The sequence below is a fragment of the Oncorhynchus keta genome, chromosome 22 (assembly GCF_023373465.1).
Source record: "Oncorhynchus keta strain PuntledgeMale-10-30-2019 chromosome 22, Oket_V2, whole genome shotgun sequence".
Taxonomy (NCBI): Eukaryota; Metazoa; Chordata; class Actinopteri; order Salmoniformes; family Salmonidae; genus Oncorhynchus; species Oncorhynchus keta.
The window spans coordinates 3,335,485-3,359,426 of record NC_068442.1 but is presented as its reverse complement, the minus strand read 5'-3'; the positions used below and the strand labels follow the sequence as shown (position 1 = coordinate 3,359,426).

The following is a 23,942-nucleotide window of genomic DNA, read 5'->3' as shown; positions in this document are numbered from 1 at the left end:
TTTTCTTTCTGTTGCATGGTGGTCAAAGCAAGAGTGTGAAAACAGTCTGGACAACCCCTCCCTCTCTCTCTCTCTCTCTCTCTCTCTCTCTCTCTCTCTCTCTCTCTCTCTCTCCCTGTCCCTTCTCTCTCTCCAGTTCGTGTAATCTCTTATTTTGGAAAGAGGGACCATCAACAGGGAAGAGAAAGGAGGTACTAGATAGAGCAGCAATATTTAGATGTTGACTCGTCATTTATTTATTTTAGTCTTAACAACATTATTCATTTTAAAAATGGTGCAAAACCTTGTCAAATGTGAAAGAAATGCAGAGGTCCGGATCCCGGTGTCTTAATATGTAGCTACGGCCCTGAGAGAGAGAGAGCGATAGGCTGTGAGCTGTGGGGAATAACCCAGTATTTCATGGCCAGACTAGGGAGAGGTGGAAGTCAAACCATGGCAGTCAATACTGCAGAGTGACTGCAGAGCCCGTCGGTGGCCTCGGCCATATACAGTTTGTGGTAGGATGGCGGTGAGCTGAATGAATTGTGACTTGTTTAAAACGCTGGTGGTCCCCACACACACGGTCACTCACAAACTCACTCCATGTAAACTGCTTGAGTTATCATTTTTAGGGCAGTGCAGCCAGAGTGTGCTCGTTCGAAGAGAGGCGATTAAGATCCACTATTATCACCGATCTTCTGTAGTAGTTTAATCACAGGTTTGTCTCATGTTTTGTTTGTGTTGAAGATGTTCTACTTTAACTTTGAACTCAAACAGTTACACTAGCACAAGGTCCTCTGTAGGAGTTTTATCATAAATGTATGTTTTCTTTGCGTTTCTTTCTCAAACTTTCATCTCCCAACCTGCTAAAGCTAAGGCCATGTGAGATCTGCCTGCCTAAGCTGTTCCCCACATTGAATTGACATGCTTAGCATTTTTGTAAAGTGATTAAAGGTAGTTAGTGATTTAGCACTTCCAGACACAACTCTGTTTATTAGGAGTTGCAGGATGATGTGGGGGGAAAAAAAGAGACCTGGCACACACATTGGATTTTTATGCCCTACCAGATCTGTGGTGCTCTAACCACACACACACACACACACACACACACACACACACACACACACACACACACACACACACACACACACACACACACACACACACACACACACACACACACACACACACACACACACAAAGTTTAATGCCCTACCAGATCATCTGTTGCTGCTAGAACCACACACCCAGCGTAATTGTGGGTATAAACATCAGACCACCACGATGATGAAAGTCATACTCCAGCCTACACACACATATTTCATTATTTCCCTATACATAGTCAAGATGGACAGCTCTGAGGGTGGAATCTTAACCCTTTGACGCGAACAATCATGTATTTGTGATCATTGTTGAGTGGTCCCTGCAGCGTACGATCCCTGCAGCGTATGACGCAGCAAACGCATCTAAAACACCATTGTTGTCTGAACAGCATTTTTATATATTTTTGTACTGATGGAAAATAAAGGTCTTAACTTTATTCCTCAATTTCACCTTTTATTGTAAAAGATAAAAGCGAACTTCATCATCCAAGCATCACACGGAACACATCCACAGCCAAACTCATTCCATAATCCAATTTAAATAACAAAACATAAGTTAGCGACCTAACAGCGAGACTAGTTTAAAATGCGTGTCAGCTAAGCTAACAGCAGCTAAATTCTTCATGATGGCAGCCATGTTTGTTTATGTTTGACTTGGCAAAAACTCCCTCGTCCCAGAATGCGTTTCACTATAAAACGCAAATAAACAAAGTCAAAGATGGCTGCGCTCATTGCCTGAAAATATTAACTTAGTTTTGCCATTTTTTAGCATATTACAAAGCGTCAATGTACTTGCTACATTGTTTACAAGAACCGGAGCACATGACTTGACAAGTCGTTTACTGTTTTTGACAAATCACAAAGCAAATACATTTTTTCACCTCGCAGATCATCACACCAAATACAAGCCTACTGCCTAGCCTAACTGTAGTGCGAAAGATAAACAGGGATGAAAACATTTTAGGGGGTTTGTGTGTGTGTGGGGGGGTTAATTTCATTTGTGGGGTTTTTCAAGTCCATAGGGGGTAGAAATGGGGGGAGGTATCGGAGGGGGATATGATGCAGGAAATATTACTATGATGGGGGATTTATCAATAAATGGAGGGCAAACACAAGAGAAGTTTATATGCTAAATAAAAATACAACCCCTGGAAAGGGGGGTCTGAGCTGGCAACCCTGAGGTACCAAAGTTACAATCTGATGCCGCTTTCAAAACAACTGGGAAATCTCAGACTTCAGTGCATTCAAGACAACTGGCAACTGGAAGAAACGGTCATCCAACTCGGATTCCAACTCTGGCCTCTTTCTACAGCTCTGACTTTCCGACCTGAAGATCATTGACATCATGATTTTACCAAGTTTCTTTCAGAGTTCACAGTTGTCTTGAAAGCACCATAAGTCATTAGAGTGAACTATCCCTTGTTATAACATCTTTAGTCTGACAGACGCTTACGTGACAACCCGGCCCGCCACAAGAGTCGCTAGTGCGCGATGGGTCAAGAACAGCCCTGCCGACCAAACCCTCCCCTAACCCAGATGCCGCTGGGCCAATTGTGCACCGCCCCATGGGTCTCCCGGGTCGCGGCCAGCTGCGACAGAGCCTGGACTCAAACCAGGATCTCTAGTGGCACAGCTAGCACTGTGATGCAGTGCCTTAGACCGCTGCTCTAGTCGGGAGGCCCATCAAAAAAGCATCTTACACACATCACATATGTGTCCATTAAAATCTATTCAATAATCGGAATGCATGATTTGTCACCAGTACTTGAAAACATGTGAATAAAAGAGTAAATCCATTATGATCCATACATACATATGGTGTACTACAGCAGAAACGACAACACGATATACAGAAAATAAGGCACAAACTCTGATAGGAATACACACAATTTGTAGGGAAAACAACCAGGAAGGCAATACGGGAGCCAGCCAGAAAATGTGCTGGGGCAAAACGTTGTTCTGTTCTGACTAGAGATGCGCAATGTCTTCATACTTGATCTGGGGAAACACTAGGGAAGTGTTTGGACTCTCATTGAAGAGAGAAGTTTGTCCGGCTCAGTAAAGCCTCAAACATAAATTGTACGCAACAGTGAAATGGGCTACTTCTTATGTGAATTATTGAGGAGGCGGAACACACCTCAATTCAAACTGTTGTTAGAAAATAAAACTTGTCAATTTGAAATGATTTTCGAACAAGTTAAAACAGCCTATAGATAATTAGCAGGCAGCTTGCCTTGCTTTAACTTCTTATGGACGGTAGCGTCCCACCTGGCTAACATCCGGTGAAATTGCAAAGTGCTAAATTCAAACTACAGAATTATAAATATTTAACTTTCATAAAATCACAAGTGTAATACATCAAAATAAAGTTTAACTTCTTGTTATAATCCAGCCACTGTGTCAGATTTCAAAAAGGCTTTATGGCGAAAGCACACCATGCGATTATCTGAGGACAGCGCCCCGCATAAAAAAGCATGAAAAACATATTTCAACCAGGCAGGTGCGCCACCAAAGTCAGAATTAGCGATATAATAAATGCCTTACCTTTGATGATCTTCTGTTGGCACTCCAAAAGGTCCCAGATACATCACAAATGGTCCTCTTGTTCGATAATGTCCTCCTTTATATCTATAAAAACTCAGTTTAGCTGGCGCGCTTCAGTCAATAATCCACCATAATCCACCAAAATGCATACAAAATGAAAACGTTACTAATACATTTTTTCAAACAACGTTTATAATCAAACCTTAGGTACACTAATACATAAATAAACAATGCAATTTAAGACGGAGAATCGCTATTGTCTTTACCGGAGAAAAATACCAAAGACCGCGCTCTCTTCCACGCGCTTGGAAACACTACAGCCAAAATGGGAAAAACGTTACATTTTTTTCAAAAACCAGCCTGAAACTCTTTCTAAAGATGTTTGACATTTAGTGGAAGCCCTAGGAACTGCAATCTGGGAGGATTTCGCCTTGTAATAAAAGTGTCAGCCATTGAAAACAGTGGAAGGCTAAAACATTTTTTGGGAGGGATGGTTTGTCCTCAGGGTTTCTCCTGCCATATCAGTTCTGTTCTATACATCATTTTAACAGTTTTAGAAACTTTAGAATGTTTTCTGTCCAAATGAACCAATTATATGCATATCCTTGCTTCTGGGCCTGAGTAACAGGCAGTTTACTTTGGGCATGCTTTTCATCCGGATGTGAAAATACTGCCCTCTACCCAAGAGAGGTTAAGGGCAGGGCTGGTAACTGTCCTGTTGCATAACAATCACATGTTGGAACAGTGAGCGCATTCTGCCATCACGCACATGAAAAAACTCACGTTGGGGCAATGGTATGAGAGATTTGGAACTCAAATGTGAAAATGTTAACCTGATATGCGCACACTTAAGTTGATGATAGCATAAATCATGTGTTGATTGCAATGGAGCATTTGCGCATAAACTTAGATGGAAAGTTGGTCCTGTCCAACCTGATCCGGACACAGACTACACACTTAGCACCGTTTTGTCTATCTAGAACATTAAATGGTCCTTTGGCTGTCCCCATAGGGGAACCCTACGAAGAACACTTTTTGGTTGCAGGTAGAAGAACCCTTTTGGTTCTAGGTAGAACCCTTTTTTGGTTCAATGTAGAGATTTTTCTACACAGGGTTCTACATGGAACCCAAAAGGGTTCTCCTATGGGGACAGCCGAAGAACCTTTTTGGAACCCTTTTTTCTAAGAGTGTACTAGCCCCATAGGAGGGCCTGTTTTTCCCTTCTCCTCATCTACGGGGTTCCGAGTCTTACGTGGCCATCCTTACAAATCTTGTCTTGGTATGTGAGAAGCCTGGGCTTCAGAGGTTATGGGGTTCCTACTAGTAATCACAGTAGCATCACAAGGATAGGAGAGGAGAAAAGAAAACATCACCCTGAGACATAGTCATTAAAGAACACAGCTTATTTACCTGGACCCCAACAGGAAAGTAATCTAGAGCATTCTGTCCCTGCCGGACCCCTGGCTGGAAGTATGCAAAACACTCTTCCCCTCCCCTGGTCCTTCCTGTGTTTCTCATTCCAGACCCGCCGGCCTGTAGTCCAGCCCCCAGTCTGTTTTCACTGTCAGGAGAGGTCATGCCAGGGAGAATTGATGATATGGAAAAGGTCAGGTATTTAATGGATTCTATTGGGTGTGGGGGTTATACATGCTGCAGTGAATGTATTTTCTGGGATTTACGAGGATGCGAGCTCTAGTAGACAATACAATACTTTTATCTAGAGTTTGGGTGTTATTAGAACTTATGTGAGACATTCATTTTGCCTATAGGCCTAAAGTAAGTGTTGATGAGGTGTCTTCAGTGGCTGGTAACATACGTACATAGTGGTCTGGTCACATTGTCATTATTTAGCTAAAACGCATAACCACAAATGGCAAAAATGGTAAGGCATAGAAAGGAATGATATTCAGTCATTCTCAATGGTTTTGAGAAAGAATCATTAGATTAAAGCGCTAAAATGAGCAGACTCAGAAATTCTCCTTCTTCAAGATTTAAAGCGGCCTCTTCTCATGCATTCCTCCAAGGTCTAATACTGCTACTCATGTGAGATCATCTCTATCTCCTGGTCCAGAGATAATTCTCTAGTGTGATCTTCAAGCACACGCCTGCTGATAGCCTCAAGTGTGTGTGTGTGTGTGTGTGTGTGTCTAGCCTCCAGCGCCAGAAGGCCATAGCATGCTTATATAGCCACTTGACCTCATTCACCATTCTCCATGTGAACCTCTGAATTAGATTACAGTCCAGAAGTGTGGTTCACTGATGTGTGTTGTGTGGATAAACAAACATAGAACAGTAGTGACTGAGGAGAGGTTCTCCCAGGCCCTGCACGGGAGGAGAAGATAGAAAACTGTCCCTTACTTCCTTCCTTAATGTCTTGCATGGTCCCATATCCTCCTAACATAAGTGAGTTCTCTATCTCTCACTGCACATCGATTAAGTAGCTTGCTCTCTCACTTTCTTTCTGTTACGGGTCATTTCCTCCCGAATCAAAGAGCATGACACCATTGAGGGTGTCAGCTGATCCAGGGCGAGAGCGACGGTATAGTCCATCCCCTCCCTGCCTTCCCCTTCAAAGTAGTTTACGGACAGAAATGAGATGAGATGGAACAGGGGAAGGCCTGTGTAAGATCTCACGGTCTCTCTCTCTCTCTCTCTCTCTGAATTATCAATAGCAGCCCATTCAGGGCTCCCTAACACTTGTTGTGGAGCGAACATCTTGCCTTCCAGTTGATCATTTATGCAGGACATGAATCATCTCATTGCAGTAGGCTTCATCCTCCACGTGTATTTTCCTTTGTGTGCTAACTAGTGTTTACCTCCATGTTGTGAGTAGACTTATCTTTTGTCATCTGGTGGAAGTGACTATAAGCCACAGTTGAAGGTGGGCTGGAGGCTAACCTAGAGGTGGGTCAATATTGACACGAGACTAACCGAGGATGACATACCTAGCAGAGTAAACCCCAGGGCCACAATAGCCCCAGCCAGATGACAAAGAGAGGTTTGTTTGCCCTGCTACGACCTCCATGGCAGCTCCTAGAGTGTAGAAGAGCGAGAGAGAGAGAGAGAGAGAAGTTCAAAGAGCTGAGGCTTTGTTTGGTGTGCTCACACTGTCTTCCTGTTCTGACTGTTAGGGTGGTGGCAGTGGCACTAGCTCCAGATGTAGATGTAATGCGTGGGCTGTGTGTGTATGTATGTGTGGTTGTGTGTATGCGCACGCGTGCATTTGCACAACCACACGAGCACAACCACAGTACAGTCAGCTCAGAAGATGACTCAACAAAGCAAACAACATAGTAACATTTCTTGAAGGCAAATGAATAAGTTTGTTTTTAATCGAATTGCCGTTAAAAATGTTACGAAATTCTTCAGCATGTGTCCACAAAGCACATTCCCACATGGTAGACCATGTCATTCCTTAAAGTTGATTGAAACGTTTAGATGTCATTAGTGACCTTAGAAGGTAGCAGTTCCAACAATAACACAGAGACGCTGACAGAAGAAAACATACATAGCCGGTGTCCCAAATGGCACCCTATTCCCTACGTAGTTCACTCTAAAGGGGAATAAGGTGCCATTTGGGATGCAGCCATAGTGGCCTGTGTTCTAAGAATAAGAAGCCCCGTGCCATGGGAATGACATGTGTAATCTGTGAGGTGATAAGACAGGGGCTGGTGTCCTGTTTTCCATTCCTCACATAGCCTAGCCTGCACACTGTTAAAGCTGTGCGTTCAGTTTAACCTCCCGGGCCCAGGGCACTATAATGGTTATAGCTTGGCCTCCGTCGGCTATGTCTGTTCCTCTGTAATCTCCCAGAATCTAAATCTTGTGTGCACTAACTAGCTAGCTACACACTTTGAGTCAGCATAATATTTATTTTAACAGTCCGTAATGTTCTTCTGACTCAGGGTTCTGTGGTCTTTCAGCAGACTTCAGAATGGCTCTCTGAATGGATCGCTCTTAAAGCTCAGGCACACCGGTGGGATTGTCCAACGTTTGCCTGCCGACCATACAAAAGTATGTGGACAGCCCTTCAAATGAATGGATTCGGCTATTTCAGTCACACCCGTTGCTGACAGGTGAAGCACACAACCATGCAATCTCCATAGACGAACATTGGCAGTACAATGGTCTTACTGAAGAGCTCAGTGAACTTTCCAATAAGTCAGTTCGTCAAATTACTGCCCTGCTAGAGCTGCCCTGGTCAACTGTAAGTGTTGTTATTGTGAAATGGAACTGTCTTGGAGCAACAATGGCTCAGCCGCAAAGTGGTAGGCCACACAAACTCACAGAACTGGACCGCCGAGTGCTGAAGCGCGCAGCGCGTATCGTCTGTACTTGGTTGCAACACTCACTACCAATTTCCAAACTCCCTCTAGAAGCAACGTCAGCCCATAGCCAAATGTTTAACAAGCTAACATTAGCATATTTGCTAGCCAGCACAACATCGCTAGCTAGCTAGCTAGCTAAGGACTGCACTAACTCAGAAGCTAACACAGACAACTGTTTCATGGAAACTAGATAATCCATTGTCATTTAATTATAATGTCAATACTAGCTACAGTGGTTAGCTACCTTGGAGGAAGTATTTAGTGTTGTGTGCATTGCGTCTGTGCTAGCTACCAACCCATAGCCTACAATACATATGAAATGTTACTGGCTCATCCGTGGATATCACTGGCAGCCGGTCCCATTTAAGATGAGGGAGGACAAATACATTTTTATGAGCATGGCCTTATTTCTATTATAGTATATTCCATTCACCTAGCTCAATGTAACATTGACAGGTTTAGGCTACTACATGATACTAAAATGTTCCCTATAACCCACCATGAGGTTGATACAGCCTAGCCAACGAATGAAAGTTTACAACGCAGGTGCACAGGTCAAGATAAATAAGAGTAATCAAGTTGATAGGCAGTGACATCTAGCTGCGGATCTAGGTTTTAATCATGAGTACAACAGTTGCAAACAAGAGTTTCTATTGGATAAAGCCAGGTATGTTTATCCCCGTTTCGTCCCATTTAATTGTTTAAGAAATGTTTTTCAACAGAATCGGCAGAATGATTAGACCCCTGATCGCAAGCAAACACAGAACTAGCCGCCACATATAAACCGCATGATAACTTTGCTCGTTGTATATATAATTCCTTCTCGCATCTACGCTCTCTCCTCCTCTCACCTTTTCCTTTCACTTGTGGACTTCCGTGCACAATACAACAGCTGTATGTGACCAGGCGAAAAAACCTTACGAAGCCAAACTTTCATACCATGACGCTAACTGTTAAACACAGCCTACATAGTTTTCACCATATTAACGTCATAGTCAACATAACTAATATAACTATAGCTTCATAAAAAGCTGCTTTGTAGGACTGACCCCAATTAGTCGACTGGTCAACATCACTTCCCTATTAAATACATCGCCAGTAGTACATTTACCGTTAATCCCTGTAATTTCTAATCTACAATGTTTGTTTGGTTATGGTAATTTCTGTTAATGCATTCAATATATTATTCCAGTCTTACCTTTCTTATTGTCAGAGTGGACACATTATTTGCAATGTTGAGTAAGGACTCACACCTGAGAACGTATAGGCTACCTGGCCAGGGTGCAAATACAGGCACAAATGTGCCCATTTGTGGATCTGATAGTATTTCTGATTGGTATAATGCACCACCACTAATGAACTGTGGAGATTCTCAAATGTATGTTTTCTTCACCTCAAAAAGCAAGCAACAAAGTCTGTTTTTACATCTGTTGAAAATGACAATAGTTCCTCGATGTATTTGAAAATGAAAAATCTTTCCAGCTCTCTTCCTTTCGATAACAATTCAGTGTGAAAGTGAAAGATGTCATGCTGTGATCCAGTGGAAATGTCATAAAATAGGCCTACCTGATTTACTTATCAGTGCTTGACTTGGACTGAAATAGGTTCCAGTACTCATTTTGGGTGCTGCTACTGTTTATATTTAGGTGCAGGAGCTCCACAATACTTTTGAGCTAATATTCTATAAGAGGAACAGGAGCTTAAGCAGTAGAACATTTTAGGTGCTGGTACTCAGCTCCGGTGAGCTCCTGCCCAAGTCAAGCACTGCTTCTTATCCCTTGCACAAATAGCCTACAGCTGTGTCTGTCCCGAGCTCACTGGCACAGGAAACTCTGAGGGCCTAGAATATTTAATACAATGTTGCAAGTTCGGCAGCGGAAACTTCACTTCAGGCTGGACCCAAGTCAATAGTTGATCAAATGTTTCAAGTTTGTTGCAGACAGGCCATACGCATGTGATTTGTAGGATTTTTAAAATCAGGATATTATCGACCTGCAGGCTGCAATGTTTTTATTTGTTGGCTTTATGTAGCTATTTTTTTCACATAGTTGGAAATGGCAATATAAGTAAGGTTTTAAGGTTTGAATTATTTTCATTTAGATTTGGATAGAATTTTGATTATCTACATGACAATGATTTTGAGATATGAAGACATTATTATAAATGAAATAAAACTGTTCCACGAAAATCTGGCACGCAGATCGGTAGAAATGGCAAGATAAATTGGCATTCCACATGAGAAAGGTTGAGAATACTGTAATCTATCACTGGCAACTTCTGGAGAGTAATTGCAGAATCTGCAAAAGCCAGCAGGAGTGTTTTTCTTCAGGTTATCTATAGATCTCTGGCTCCCTCTTGAGTCATTTGTGTGTTATTTCATCAAACCGTAAGCTTGAAGCATCAGACAAGCTCAATACATATAGTTGATTTCATTAAAACACGTAGGGTGTGTCTATATATGGAAATTGATCGGAAGAATAGACAACTTTCGGTCGAACAAGATTTATTTTAGTCGGGGACCGCCCTAAACCAACTACAATCATGCAGTACCGTGTACAGCAAGCAGTTTAGCAGTTACACCGGCGGGCCCCGGTGGCAATAAATTAATAAAACCAAAAACGTACCTTACTTGGAAGAGTTCCAGTGTTGGATAGCCATAGCCAGCTAGCTAACATAGCATCCCTCTCTGTTTAAACCAGGTGTTTGAGTATTCTAAACTAGCTAGCTGCATTCTGTAGCTAAGTAAGTGAAAATAAAAGTTGACAAAATACTCATACTATGAAATATCTCTCTCTCTCTCTCTCTCTCTCTTGCTTCTCCTTAATTTGGGAATAAATGAATTTGTTCAAATCTGTTTAACTATTGTCTTTCTCTCTCTCTTTGAGTCAACTACTCACCACATTTTATGCACTGCAATGCTACCTAGCTGTAGCTTATGCTTTTAATACTAGATTCAATGTCTGATCCTTTGATTGGGTGGACAACATGTCAGTTCATGCTGCAAGAGCTCTGATAGGTTGGAGGACATCCTCCGGAAGTTGTCATAATTAGAGGTCGACCGATTATGATTTTTCAATACCGATACGGATTATTGGAGGACCAAAAAAGCCGATGCCGATTAATCGGACGATTACATTTTTTAAAAACATTTGTAATAATGACAATTACAACAATCCTGAATGAACACTTATTTTAACTTAATATAATACATCAATAAAATCAATTTAGCCTCAAATAAATAATGCAAAAACAAAGTGTTGGAGAAGAAAGTAAAAGTGCAATATGTGCCATGTAAGAAAGCTAACGTTTAAGTTCCTTGATCAGAACACGAGAACATGAAAGCTGGTGGTTCCTTTTAACATGAGTCTTCAATATTCCCAGGTAAGAAGTTTTAGGTTGTCGTTATTATAGGAATTATTGGACTATTTCTCTCTATACCATTTGTATTTCATTAACCTTTGACTATTGGATGTTCTTATAGGCACTTTAGTATTGCCAATGTAACAGTATAGCTTCCGTCCCTCTCCTCGCCCCTACCTGGGCTCGAACCAGGAACACATTGACAACAGCCACCCTCGAAGCAGCGTTACCCATGCAAAGCAGGGGGAACAACCACTCCAAGTCTCAGAGCGAGTGACGAAACCCTATTAGCGCGCACCCAGCTAACTAGCTAGCCATTTCACATCGGTTACACCAGCCTAATCTCGGGAGTTGATAGGCTTGAAGTCATAAACAGCGCAATGCTTGACGCACAACGAAGAGCTGCTGGCAAAACGCACAAAAGTGCTGTTTAAATGAATGCTTACGAGCCTGCTGCTGCCTACCACCGCTCAGTCCGACTGCTCTATCAAATCATAGATTTACTTATAACATAATAACACACAGAAATACGAGCTTTAGGTCATTAATATGGTCGAATCCGGGAACTATCATCTTGAAAACAAGACGTTTATTCTTTCAGTGATACGGAACCGTTCTGTATTTTATCTAAGGGGTGGCATCCATTAGTCTAAATATTCCTGTTACATTGCACAACCTTCAATGTTATGTCATTATTACGTAAAATTCTAGCAAATTGGGCGGCCAAAACTGTTGCATATAAACTGACTCTGCGTGCAATGAACGCAAGAGAAGTGACACAATTTCACCTGGTTAATATTGCCTGCTAACCTGGATTTCTTTTAGCCAAATATGAAGGTTTAAAAATATATATTTCTGTGTATTGATTTTAAGAAAGGCATTGATGTTCATGGTTATGTACACATTGGAGCAACGATACGCACCGCATCGATTATATGCAACGCAGGACACGCTAGATAAATTAGTAATATCATCAACCATGTGTAGTCAACTAGTGATTATGATTGATTGATTGTTTTTTTATAAGATCATTTTAATGCTAGCTAGCAACTTACCTTGGCTTACTGCATTCGCGTAACAGGCAGTCTCCTCGTGGAGTACAATGAGAGGCAGGTGGTTAGAGCGTTGGACTAGTTAACTGTAAGGTTGCAAGATTGAATCCCCCGAGCTGACAAGGTGAAAATCTGTCGTTCTGCCCCTGAACGAGGCAGTTAACCCTAGGCCGTCATTGAATATAAGAGTGTGTTCTTAACTGACTTGCCTAGTTAAATAAAGATTAAATAAAGGTGTAAAAAAATACCTATTTCCTATTTCCGATTAATCGGCCATTCTGATTAATTGGTCGACCTCTAGTCATAATTACTGTGTAAGTCTATGGAAGAGGTGAGAACCATGAGCCTCCTGGGTTTTGTATTTGATTTATTTATTTGATTTCACCTTTATTTAACCAGGTAGGCAAGTTGAGAACAAGTTCTCATTTACAACTGCGACCTGGCCAAGATAAAGCAAAGCAGTTTGACACGTACAACAACACAGAGTTACACATGGAGTAAAACAAACATACAGTAGAAAAATAAGTCTATATACAATGTGAGCAAATGGGGTGAGATAAGGGAGGTAAAGGCAATAAATAGGCCATGGTGGCTAAGTAAATACAATATAGCAATTAAAACACTGGAATGTTAGATTTGAATGTAGATGAGTGTGCAAAGTAGAAATACTGGGGTGCAAAGGTGCAAAATAAATAAATAATAAATACAGTAGGGGAAGAGGTAGTTGTTTGGGCTATTTATAGCTGGGCTATGTACAGGTGCAGTGATATGTGAGCTGCTCTGACAGCTGGTGCTTAAAGCTAGTGAGGGAGATAAGTGTTTCCAGTTTCAGAGATTTTGTAGTTCGTTCCAGGCATTGGCAGCAGATAACTGGAAGGAGAGGCGGCCAAAGGAGGAATTGGCTTTGGGGGTGACAAGTGAGATATACCTGCTGGAACGCGTGCTACGGGTAGGGGCAGCTATGGGCGGGACTTTACCTAGCAGGGTCTTGTAGATGATCTGGAGCCAGTGGATTTGGCGACGAGTATGAAGCGAGGGCCAGCCAACGAGAGCGTACAGGTCGCAGTGGTGGGTAGTATATGGGGCTTTGGTGATTAAATGGATGGCACTGTGATAGACTGTATCCAATTTGTTGAGTGGGGTGTGGGAGGCGATTTTGTAAATGACATCGCCAAAGTCGAGGTTCGGTAAGATGGGCAGTTTTACGAGGGTATGTTTGGCAGCATGAGTGAAGGATGCTTTGTTGCAAAATAGGAAGCCAATTCTAGATTTAACTTTGGATTGGAGATGTTTTATGTGAGTCTGGAAGGAGAGTTTACAGTCTAACCAGACACCTAGCTATTTGTAGTTGTCCACATATTCAGAACCATCGAGAGTCAGAACCATCCAGAGTAGTGATCCAGAGTAGCTGGACGGGCGGGCAGGTGCAGGCAGCGATGTGTTGAAGAGCATGCATTTAGTTTTACTTGCATTTAAGAACAGTTGGAGGCCACGGAAGGAGAGTTGTATGGCATTGAAGCTCGTCTGGAGGGTTGTTAATACAGTGTCCAAAGAAGGGACAGAAGTATACAGAATGGTGTCGTCTTCATAGATGTGGATCAGAGACTCACCAGCAGCAAGAGCGACATCATTATTATATACAGAGAAGAGAGTCGGTCCAAGAATTGAACCCGGTGGCACCCCATAGCGACTGCCAGAGGCCCGGACAACGGGCCCTCAGATTTGACACACTGAAGTCTGTCAGAGAAGTAGTTGGTGAACCAGGCGAGGCAATAATTTGAGAAACCAAGGTTGTTGACACTGCCGATGAAGATGTGGTGATTGACAGAGTCGAAAGCCTTGGCCAGGTCAAAGAATACACCTGCACAGTATTGTTTCTTATCGATGGCGGTTAAGATATCGTTTAGAACCTTGAACGTGGCTGAGGTGCACCCATGACCAGCTCAGAAACCAGATTGCATAGCGGAGAAGGTACGGTGGGATTCGAAATGGTCGGTGATCTGTTTGTTAACTTGGCTTTCGAAGACCTTAGAAAGGCAGGGTAGGATAGATATAGGTCTGTAGCAGTTTGGGTCAAGAGTGCCCCCCTTTGAAGAGGGGGATTGAATGTTTTGTATTGAGGAATGTACACAGAGGAGGACAGAAGCTAGCTCTCCTCCGGCTACATCATGGTGCTACCCTACAGAGTGCTGCTGTGGCTATGGTAGACCTTCATTGCAAAATAGTGTTTTTTAATCTATTATTTAGTTACATGAACATATTTAGTATAGTGTTATCTAAAAAGGATCACTTTTTTAATGTTTCACTATTTTTATTTTTATGAAATTCGCTGAGGATGGTCTTCCCCTTCTTCTGAGGTGGAGCTTACACTGGTGGATATATACGTAGAAAATGTATGTAATTGCTCCCCCATGTGGGGGGGGTTTGTGCTCTCTGATTGGCTCAAAGTCAAGTTGTTGGCCACTGATGAGCATTGCGGTTCTACAAGTATAATCGGTAGATCGCTACCGGGTCGGAACACAGCAGGTACCGCTTTTGTTATAGTAAGAGAAGGAACGGCCTCCCCCTGTGATAAGTACCCATCAGCAGTCTATCGGCAGTGGGATTCTTGGTGTTTCATGAATTACCCCTCTGTGGCGACCTCTGACCTCTTCTATTGTCCACAATGTGACCCCCAGCTACAGACAGGCCTGGACACTGGTCCCACGAGCCCAGCCCAGGGCCATGGCCATGGTCTACTCAACCAGCGCAAACTGTCTGGTGACGATGGACGTCTCATACTTCACCCCTGGCCCCTGGACAGAAGTCTAATAATGGGGTCTGGGACTTCTATGTCCCCTGAAGCTTAATTCTAGGCTACCTGTGACCGCTAGCTAGCCATCCACATTTAGAGGTGAAGAGGTCAACATCAGAGCCAGGGGAGGAAGGCCATGGGGGCTATGGAAGGAGGAGTATAATTCAGCCTCTTTTCCTTTCTCTTCTTCTTTCTGTTCTGTTTTTTTTACTACCACCTTAATGAGAATGAAGCATCCCTACTGACTGTGTCAGAGTTCCCTTTGTGCAGTGGTACTGGAGCATGTTAAATTAGCCTGTTATAAAATACTGTAGCTAACAGAGCCAGTGTTCCTCCAGGAATGTTAATGATTGTGTTAAGAATGGCGCCGGAGCTATTATATGGAAGAGTAACACTCCGCCAAGCAAGCAGATGTGGCTAAAATAGCTAAATTCCTATATTCCATCTGAAAAAATTACATACAATTTACATAATAAACCCTTTGAACTTACTGATGTCTGGGGGGGACTTTCAGCAGTTTCTAGAGACGTCACCTTAGCTGCCTCATTATTGTTTTCTTCATTAATGCATTGTTATTATTATTTGTTTTTGCGTTGAATAATTTATTCTCTAGCATTGGATGTGAAGGTCATTCTGTCTCATTTTTTTCTTGTTAATCATTGAAGCATGTGTTGGGGAGGGAAGGGTTTTGCACGATGTGCTCCCATGTAGCATGCTGTGTAGGTGGAAGGAATAACAGGGCATTGTCTGTGTCCTATTTTCGCTGACGATTGTAAAAAATGACAATAAATATGTTGTAAAAAAAACAGAATAGCGCCGGAGCGGATGACCGCCGCTTTATCGGCTCCCGACCAATTGTACTATTATGTGTGTTTTTTTGCACCGTTTAAAAGAAATGTTATAATTTGTCCGCCATCGTTTCATATAACGGAAAGGAGCTTCTGGACATCAGAACAGCAATTACTCACCTCTAACTAGACAATGATTTTTCTTTAATGTGTTGGGCGCGAAGGAAATACTGCTCTTCCCAAACCAGGCCCATATCCCTGACATTCGTATGAAGAGGAGACGCTGTTACAGAGGTCGAAGAGCCGGATGCCTGGTGAGACTGCATTGACGAGTGGATAAACCGCCTTTACCCTCCAATCTACTGGCGAACGTGTAATAACTGGAAAATAAACTGGATGAGCTCCATTCGAGACTATCCAATCAATGAAAAACAGTAATATCCTATGTTTCACAGAGTCGTGGCTCAACAAGAGCATGGATAATATACAGTTAGCTGGGTTTTCTGTGCATCAGCAAGACAGTACAGCAGCCTCCGAGGGTGGTGTGTGTTTCATTGTCAACAACAGCTGGTGTGCAATCTCTAATATTAAGGAAGCCTCAAGGTTTTGCTCGCCTGAGGTAGAGTACGTCATGATAAGCTGTAGGCCACACTATTTACCAAGATAATTTTCATCTATATTCTTCGCAGCTGTCTATTTACCACCACAAATCGATGCTGATCACACTCAATGAGCTGTATAAGGCCATAAGAAAACAAGAAAATGCTCAACCAGAGGCGGCGCTCCTAGTGGACAGGGACCTTAATGCAGGAAAACTGAAATCCATTTTAAGTCATTTCTACCAGCATGTTACATGTGCAACTAGAAAGAAAAGAAATCTAGATCACCTTTACGCCACACACAGAGACGTGTACAAAGCTCTACCTCGCCCTCCATTTGGCAAATCTGACCATAACTATCCTCCTGATTACTACTTTCAAGCAAAACTCAAACAGGAAGTAACAGTGATGCGCTCTATACGGAAGTGGTCAGATGAAGTGGATGCTAAGCAAACAGGGTTGTTTCACTAGCACAGAATGGAATATGTTCCGGGATTCAATCGATGGCATTGAGGAGTAATACCACATCAGTCACCGGTTTCATGAATAAGTTCATCGACGACATCGTACCCACCGTACGTACATATCCCAACCAGAAGCCATAGATTTCTGGAAACATTCTCACTAAGCTAAAGACTAGAGCTGCCCAGATAATGCCAAGAGTGTGCAAAGCTGTCATCAAGACAAAGGGTGGATACTTTGAAGATTTTCAAATATAAACTATATTTTTATTCGTTTTTTGGTTACTACATGAGTCCATATGTGTTATTTCATAGTTTTGATGTCTTCACTATTATTCTACAATGTAGAAAATAGTAAAAATAAAGAAAAACCCTTGAGTGAGTAGGTGTGTCCAAACGTCTGACTGGTACTGTAGGTGTTCCCTCAATAGCCTCGTTATTGTTATTTTACTTTTAGTTTATTTAGCAAATTTTTCTTACTTACTTTTTTTTAATATACCTGTTATATTCAGCATGTGACAAATGCAATTTTATTGTATTTTATTTGTGTGTTTGATGGGATCCCTGACTGTGCTGAGAGAAGAAGTGTTTAACTTTTTCACTCAAGAGGATTGTCGAATGCCATAGTTTGCCTTTTGAAGACCTTGTGGGTCGTCGGGAAAACGCTTCCATGTGTGGGAAGGAAGGGGATGGATTTGAGTTATTTATTTCATGGCCTCCTTCGTTACAACGACTAGCCACGGAGCGCTCACACCCTGGCGGGTTCAACTAGGCGGTCCAGAAAATGTGCCAGTTTAGCTTTGGGCTAGAAACGAACAGGAAATGGTTTCCCTCCTCCTTGGTGTGTGTGTGTGTGTGTGTGTGTGTATGTGTGTGTGTGTGTGTGTGTGTGTGTGTGTGTGTGTGTGTGTGTGTGTGTGTGTGTGTGTGTGTGTGTCCCTCACCATGCAAGTGGATAAAGTGTTTAACTCTGAGGAGAGCTGGAAGAAAAGTAAGTCCCAGATGTGTGATGTGTTTACTTGCAGTTTTTTTTTGTCTTTTTGTTTGTCAAATGTTGCGGGTGGTGTATCCTTCTGACGCTGAGGTCAGCTAGAAGTCTGGTCAGAGGTTAGAGGTCATTCTCAGAGAGCAGGAGTCACATCCTGAACCTGGATGTTGACCTACTGAGTGCTGTTCCAACAGGAACAGAAGCAGGAAAGTTAAAAGTTGTCTCTCAGATACGGAAAGAAATAGCCTTTTTCAAAAGAAAGACATTCGAATTGAACAAAGTTTCAAGTTCACTTGCTATATGTAATACTGTATACATTTTTACTCACCAGAGTTCTCAGAAACTCACCAGAGATCTCAGCTTAACCTTAACCAAACTGTTGAACTGTCATTTTAAAGTTAAGATCAGGACCACACATGACAGGCTTTGCTCTGTTACTATGGCAGCAGCTTTTATGCTAGTAAGTGTGTAGTATACTTCCCATTTAGCTTTAGTCTCTGCTGTGTGTAGTATAAGACATTTCCTTTCAGCCCTAGTCTCTGCTGTGTGTAGACTGCCATGGTCCTTTGTTCAGTGATAGCGTCCTCAAATAAAGGTTATTCCTCCCTTTAACAGCCCTGAGGAGCTCTGTCACTCTATACTTCCCATTGTATCCAATGAGCTCCCCACTTTACAACTGGGTGAGAGGGTGTCAAATTGAGGGTGAAATACGATGACCAACCTATCCCTGACTATCCTAGGATACATCCCGAATGGCACCCTATTCCCTATTTAGTGCACTGCTTTTGACCAGGGCCCAACAATTAGTGCACTATATAGGGAATAGTGTGCCATTTGGGATGCGGACCCAGATTGTACTGTAGCAGTGTTGGTGATGTAGTTAGACAGGAGTGTTGTCGTTTTAAAGTGGCGGCACATCTAGACTATGTATATTGCCCCGAGATGTTTTGACAGGCCACTCACAGATGTGTTATGTGGGCATTGATTTTGCGATGCAATTCAATGCAATTCAATGCAATGCATGGAGGAGTTCCATGATTGGAACAATATCCTGGTACTCCAGTTACATCTAAATATAATGGAATAGAATATCCCTGTACATTCCATTCCTTTACATACTTGCAAAGTAATTTGTTACATATTCCCTAACACGGTCTGACATCATATACTAGAAACCTTATTTTGCTTGTATAACTTAATACCATTATGGACCGTAATCCATTTGCAGGCAAGGTTTAAAAGTTCAGATGCAGCTATTGCAAAATAGAAATAAAAAATGATTTTCTAATATTTTTCATTATGATTAATGACGCTTGCTGGAGTGATGAATCACACAATAATCCCTTTCAGAAAGGTTAAGTGTATAACACATTTATAACGATTACTTAACCAAATGCCCAATCCCAACATGACATTAATACCAATGTAGTTTGACATTAAAATAGCCAGGCAGCGATGTGTTCTCACTGTTCTCAATGCTCTGTATTCAAATGCACTGGCGACGTGCCTGCCCAGCTGTGTGAAAACTGTTAAAACGGGTTATCTGAGGGTTAGAAGGCTAACAAGCCTCTAAGCCCCATCCCACCATGGTCTGTCTGACCTGGGTTTGTCAGCACCAATCTAGCTAAGTCAATATCAACGCTGCCTGTTCCACCAATGACTGTTCTGCTACTGTAGCTCCACCACCACTCCCAGTTGACCTTTTTCTACCCCCCTCTTTCTGACCCCTTTTCTCCCCCTCTTTCAGTGCGTCAAATGGATTGTTATTACAGTAGAGTGACAGGGGTTTATGGGGTTTATTTATCTTTATGACTCTGGGGCTTTGTGTCAGGCTCCTCTCCTGGTGATACCCTAGGTGCATTGGCAGGTCATTAAAAGCCTCGAGAAGAAGATAGTCAGGCTTCTAGCTTTTATGATAAGGTAACTCACACATCACTGGGTGCTATTCTCAACAATGGGCCCTGAACGACAACAGTAAACTGTAAACTAACCCTAACCCTAAACTGCCAGGGTATACTACACTGTGCTGTGCACTGCGGGGGAGAGGAGTCCCATAGGCGAGATTGTCATGACCTTCTCGTTGCCCCTACACTGTTTCCGCTTTATAGCCTCTGTGATGGGGTAGAGTTAAGGATATATGATCGGCTATATGCCACTTTAGCAGACGTTTCTATCAAAAGAAGCCTGCAAGAAAAGCAGTGCACGTTGTTAGTATGTGATCCCTGCGGGAATTGAACCCACGACTTTACCAACTGAGCCGCACATGACCACTAGTGTGATGACGTGAATTGCGATACGTAGGCCATGAACTCATACAACTGCACAGTTGTGAAATATTTTACTGGGCATCTTTACAACCCCGTGGGATTGTGCTTGCTACCCCAGACTTTTTGGTTTTGCGAGTCCGTGTTCAAGGGCGAGGCCAGTTTGACCACTGAAGAATGTTGTGTGTTGTTTTATTATTGTTTGGTGTTGGTGCCGCCTCCTGACTCTTGTCGTTAGTCCTGTCCTGTCATTGTCGAGGCATGCTATAGCTAGACTCTAACTGGATGGCAACGACAGCGAGGTGAGCTTGTGGGGTTTCGTTTAACTGCATTAGAAGGTGATACGGACCAGAGACCAGGTGTGAGGTGCAGCTTGTGTGTGTGTGTGTGTGTGTGTGTGTGTGTGTGTGTGTGTGTGTGTGTGTGTGTCTGTGTGTCTGGGGCTGTAAAGCCCCCGGTGGTAGACATTTATGGATGACCCCTAAGGGTCACAGGTCAGGGGTGTGTGGAACACATACACAAGTGAGGGATGTTGGGCTTGTCTTGTGGTCAAACCTTGAACTGTGAAATTGTCAGAGACCCCTTTCTAACAATAGAGTTGTACCGCAGCCACCTTCAGAATGGAAGACAATGTTTTTCTTGTTTATGTACTGTGTCTGGTAGAGTGGAACAAGAAACATATGCATGAAACACATGATGAACACATGGCCGAAATGGTTGACGTCTTTTTGACATTGATTTGAAATGATGTATTGATAGATTCAGTCATCAAACTTAAAAGAGTTGTATAATTGATGAAAGATTGGGTTCACGAGTGGGACAGCGGTCTAAGGCACTGCATATCATTGCTGGAGGCACCACTACAGACCCTGGTTCGATTCCAGGCTGTATCACAACTGGCCGTGATTGGAATCCCCATAGGGCGTCGCACAATTTTCCCAGCGTCGTCCGGGGTTTAGCCGGGGTAGGCCGTCATTATAAATAATAATCTGTACTTAACTGACGTACCTAGTTAAACAAAGGTTACATAAAAAATGTAAAAATCTAAATGTGTGGGATAAGATTAAATTGAATGTATATGGATTCAGGCAAATTTCAGATCCGCATTGAAGTGACTTGCAATCCACGAGTGCCACTGCAACACTCTTCCATGTGCATTGGCCCTTTGAACCAGTTAGTCAACTTTCTTCCAATCACGATGAGAAGGAAGTCTTGACAATTTCAATATCACCACATAGCCAACGTAGAAATCTACAGTCAGTTTTCCATAGTTTGTAGATATTACATCCCGTTTAGTGACTTTCTGTTAAAACCACTTAACAATTTGTATCTGTTTCTTATCGCTATTCTATAGAATTTCTGTAACTGATGTTTTTCCAATTCAACCTTGTCTTGGCCTGAATAGCCTGCAGGCAGGATGCAGAGTTGTCTCTCCCTCTATGACTTGCTAATGAGGCAGGGGCAGAAGGTCATTTGGGTCGGTACAAAGGGCTGTGGCCTGTACTGGGACCTGCTGTGTGGTGTGTCAGTGGGGCTCCCCGGCCTTGGCTGCAACAATGGCATTGTCCACAAACACACACACACAGTACACACACTCAAACAAAAGCATACACACAATATTATTTTCAGTGAAATCAACAAGCATCCATTTTAGGATAAAGCCTGATATTTCCCTAACTCTGAGGTGGCTAGGCATGTGGTGTCTCCCATAATGATGTCCCCAGAGTAGCTAGGAAATTTGTTTAGACATGGACAGACCTCCAGCCACCACAGAGGAAGCACAGGGTGACAGTCTCCACAACCTCAGCCTGAGGCAATAGGCAACAGGAAGAACTTCTACACCTTTTACACATTCCTTTCCTCAGGACAGGAAGGAGACGGAGAGGTCAACTGTCCTGTGAAGTTGGGTTCAATTTCATTTCAATTCAATTCAGCCAAGTCAGGGAGTTTGGAATTTCATTTTACTTCCTGAATTGACTGAATTAAAATGGAATTGACTCCAGACCTGCGGTCCTGCTTGCTCATATCGGGGGGAGTTTCTGTCAGTAGTTCCTTAGTCAAAGGCCACTGAACAGGGGCAATACACGATACTCAACACATCATAAATTCGGTACAATGGTTCCAGCACGTTTGTCAGTGAACTGGTGCCAATGTGACCTTTCAACCCTACACAGATTTCAGAGATGAAATTGTAAGTTTATGATACTTAGAAAAGTGTATTATCCTCTCTCTGTCTAAAATGTCTGACCTCCTACCCCCTGAGACTAACTGATAATAGAGCTTCCTTGTGGAAGTGGTTCATTTGTATTGAGACGATAGAGACGACTTCTGTTATTGTTATGTAAAAGAACCCCTGTGGATTGAATCCAGAGTTGCATTATTCTTTCTCTGTGATGCGGTCTTGCTGACGTCATTGTTGACTGGGAACGTAAGGGAGGACTTTCAGCAGGCAGTTCAGTATCGTAGGGGACAGGGAGAAGTGGTCAATGGTCATGTGATGGAACATGTTTTCTTAGCACACTCAAACGGAGACTGCTTGCATCTTCCAAGGCTACCCTCCTTAAAGAAGCATAGGTCACATGGTATCACAAGACGTGAGGTTCTAATAAAAGAGGATTAACAACACTGAACACTTCCCACAGTTCCTGCAACAGTTTAATAGGGGAAGGAGAGATAGGAATGTCATGTGAGAGCCATTGTCATAGTGGGGTTGACCACCATCAGTCTGGTGGTAACCCAAGCTGTGGCATTTGTCGCTGATGTGATGTGATGCGCTCGTCAGTGAAAGAGTTCCTGTGGGGAAGGCTCACTGGTGGTTCTCATTTGATGTGTGTTTGAAGTGTGAGAGGAGGGTCACCAAAGGGCGGAGACACCCTGAGCCTGGCCCTGCCTCTGAGTGGCTGGGTTAGGGGGTGGGATACAGGGATTTACGGAGGTGGAAGAGTGTGGGAGTAGTGGGATGATCATCTGGTTGAACAGTCCTCCACACACACCCTCAAACAGTCAGTTTACACACACAGAACACACACCTCTCTGGTTTTACACTCTTTCCCTACTTTGATATGGAATGTGGCTGTGCTGACAGCTCTGGAAGAGGGAGAGAAGGCAGAGGAGGGGGGGGCTAGGCTGCTGTGAGCCTGTTACTGTCCTGGATTTAGTAGAGCTACAGTAGAGGGAAACTGGAGAGAGGAGAGGAGGCTCCTGTCTTGGATTGGGAGTTACAGTAGAGGGAGACTGGAGAGGAGGCTGAGCCAGCAGAAGCTGAAGGAGGAGAGGTTGCTGTCCTGGATCTTTGAGCTACCGTAGAGGGAGATTGAAAGAGGAGAGGCTGAGCTGAGAGCCATGTAGCCCAGAGCCAGTGGAGAATAACGTACAGGATTTAGTAGTGATAAGAGCCTGCTCAGGAGAGCTTTCTGCACAGAGGTAAGACCACTAAGGGCTCCGCCAAAGGAACTTTACAGTAGTGGATTTTTAAAAAAGCAGATTTTCAATGGCATGTATCTTAGTTGTACCGGTATGACAGAAAGAAAACAATTGACATTTAAAATGGGATATTTTGACATTTTTAAATGTCTCACACTTAGCAGTGACTTCTAGGTTTAAACTGGATTTAAATAGTGATTTTAACTGTTTTATTGGTAAGATGGTCGCATTTATTTTTTTAATGTTTTGTACTCAGTCC

At 42.8% G+C, this 23,942-nt stretch overlaps 1 protein-coding gene across 2 annotated transcripts in view; it reads left to right on the top strand.

Annotated features, from left to right (window-relative positions):
• Window positions 1-23,942, top strand: part of LOC118400873 (prickle-like protein 1) — a 45,669-nt gene that overhangs the window by 4,840 nt on the left and 16,887 nt on the right. The window contains exon 1 of one of the 2 annotated variants that reach the window (XM_035797853.2): window positions 23,214-23,683. The exons of the other annotated variant lie outside the window; for it this stretch is intronic. The gene's annotated coding sequence lies outside the window, so the exon portion shown is untranslated. Of the gene's footprint in view, window positions 1-23,213; window positions 23,684-23,942 lie in introns of those variants that run through there. 2 annotated transcript variants of the gene reach the window in all.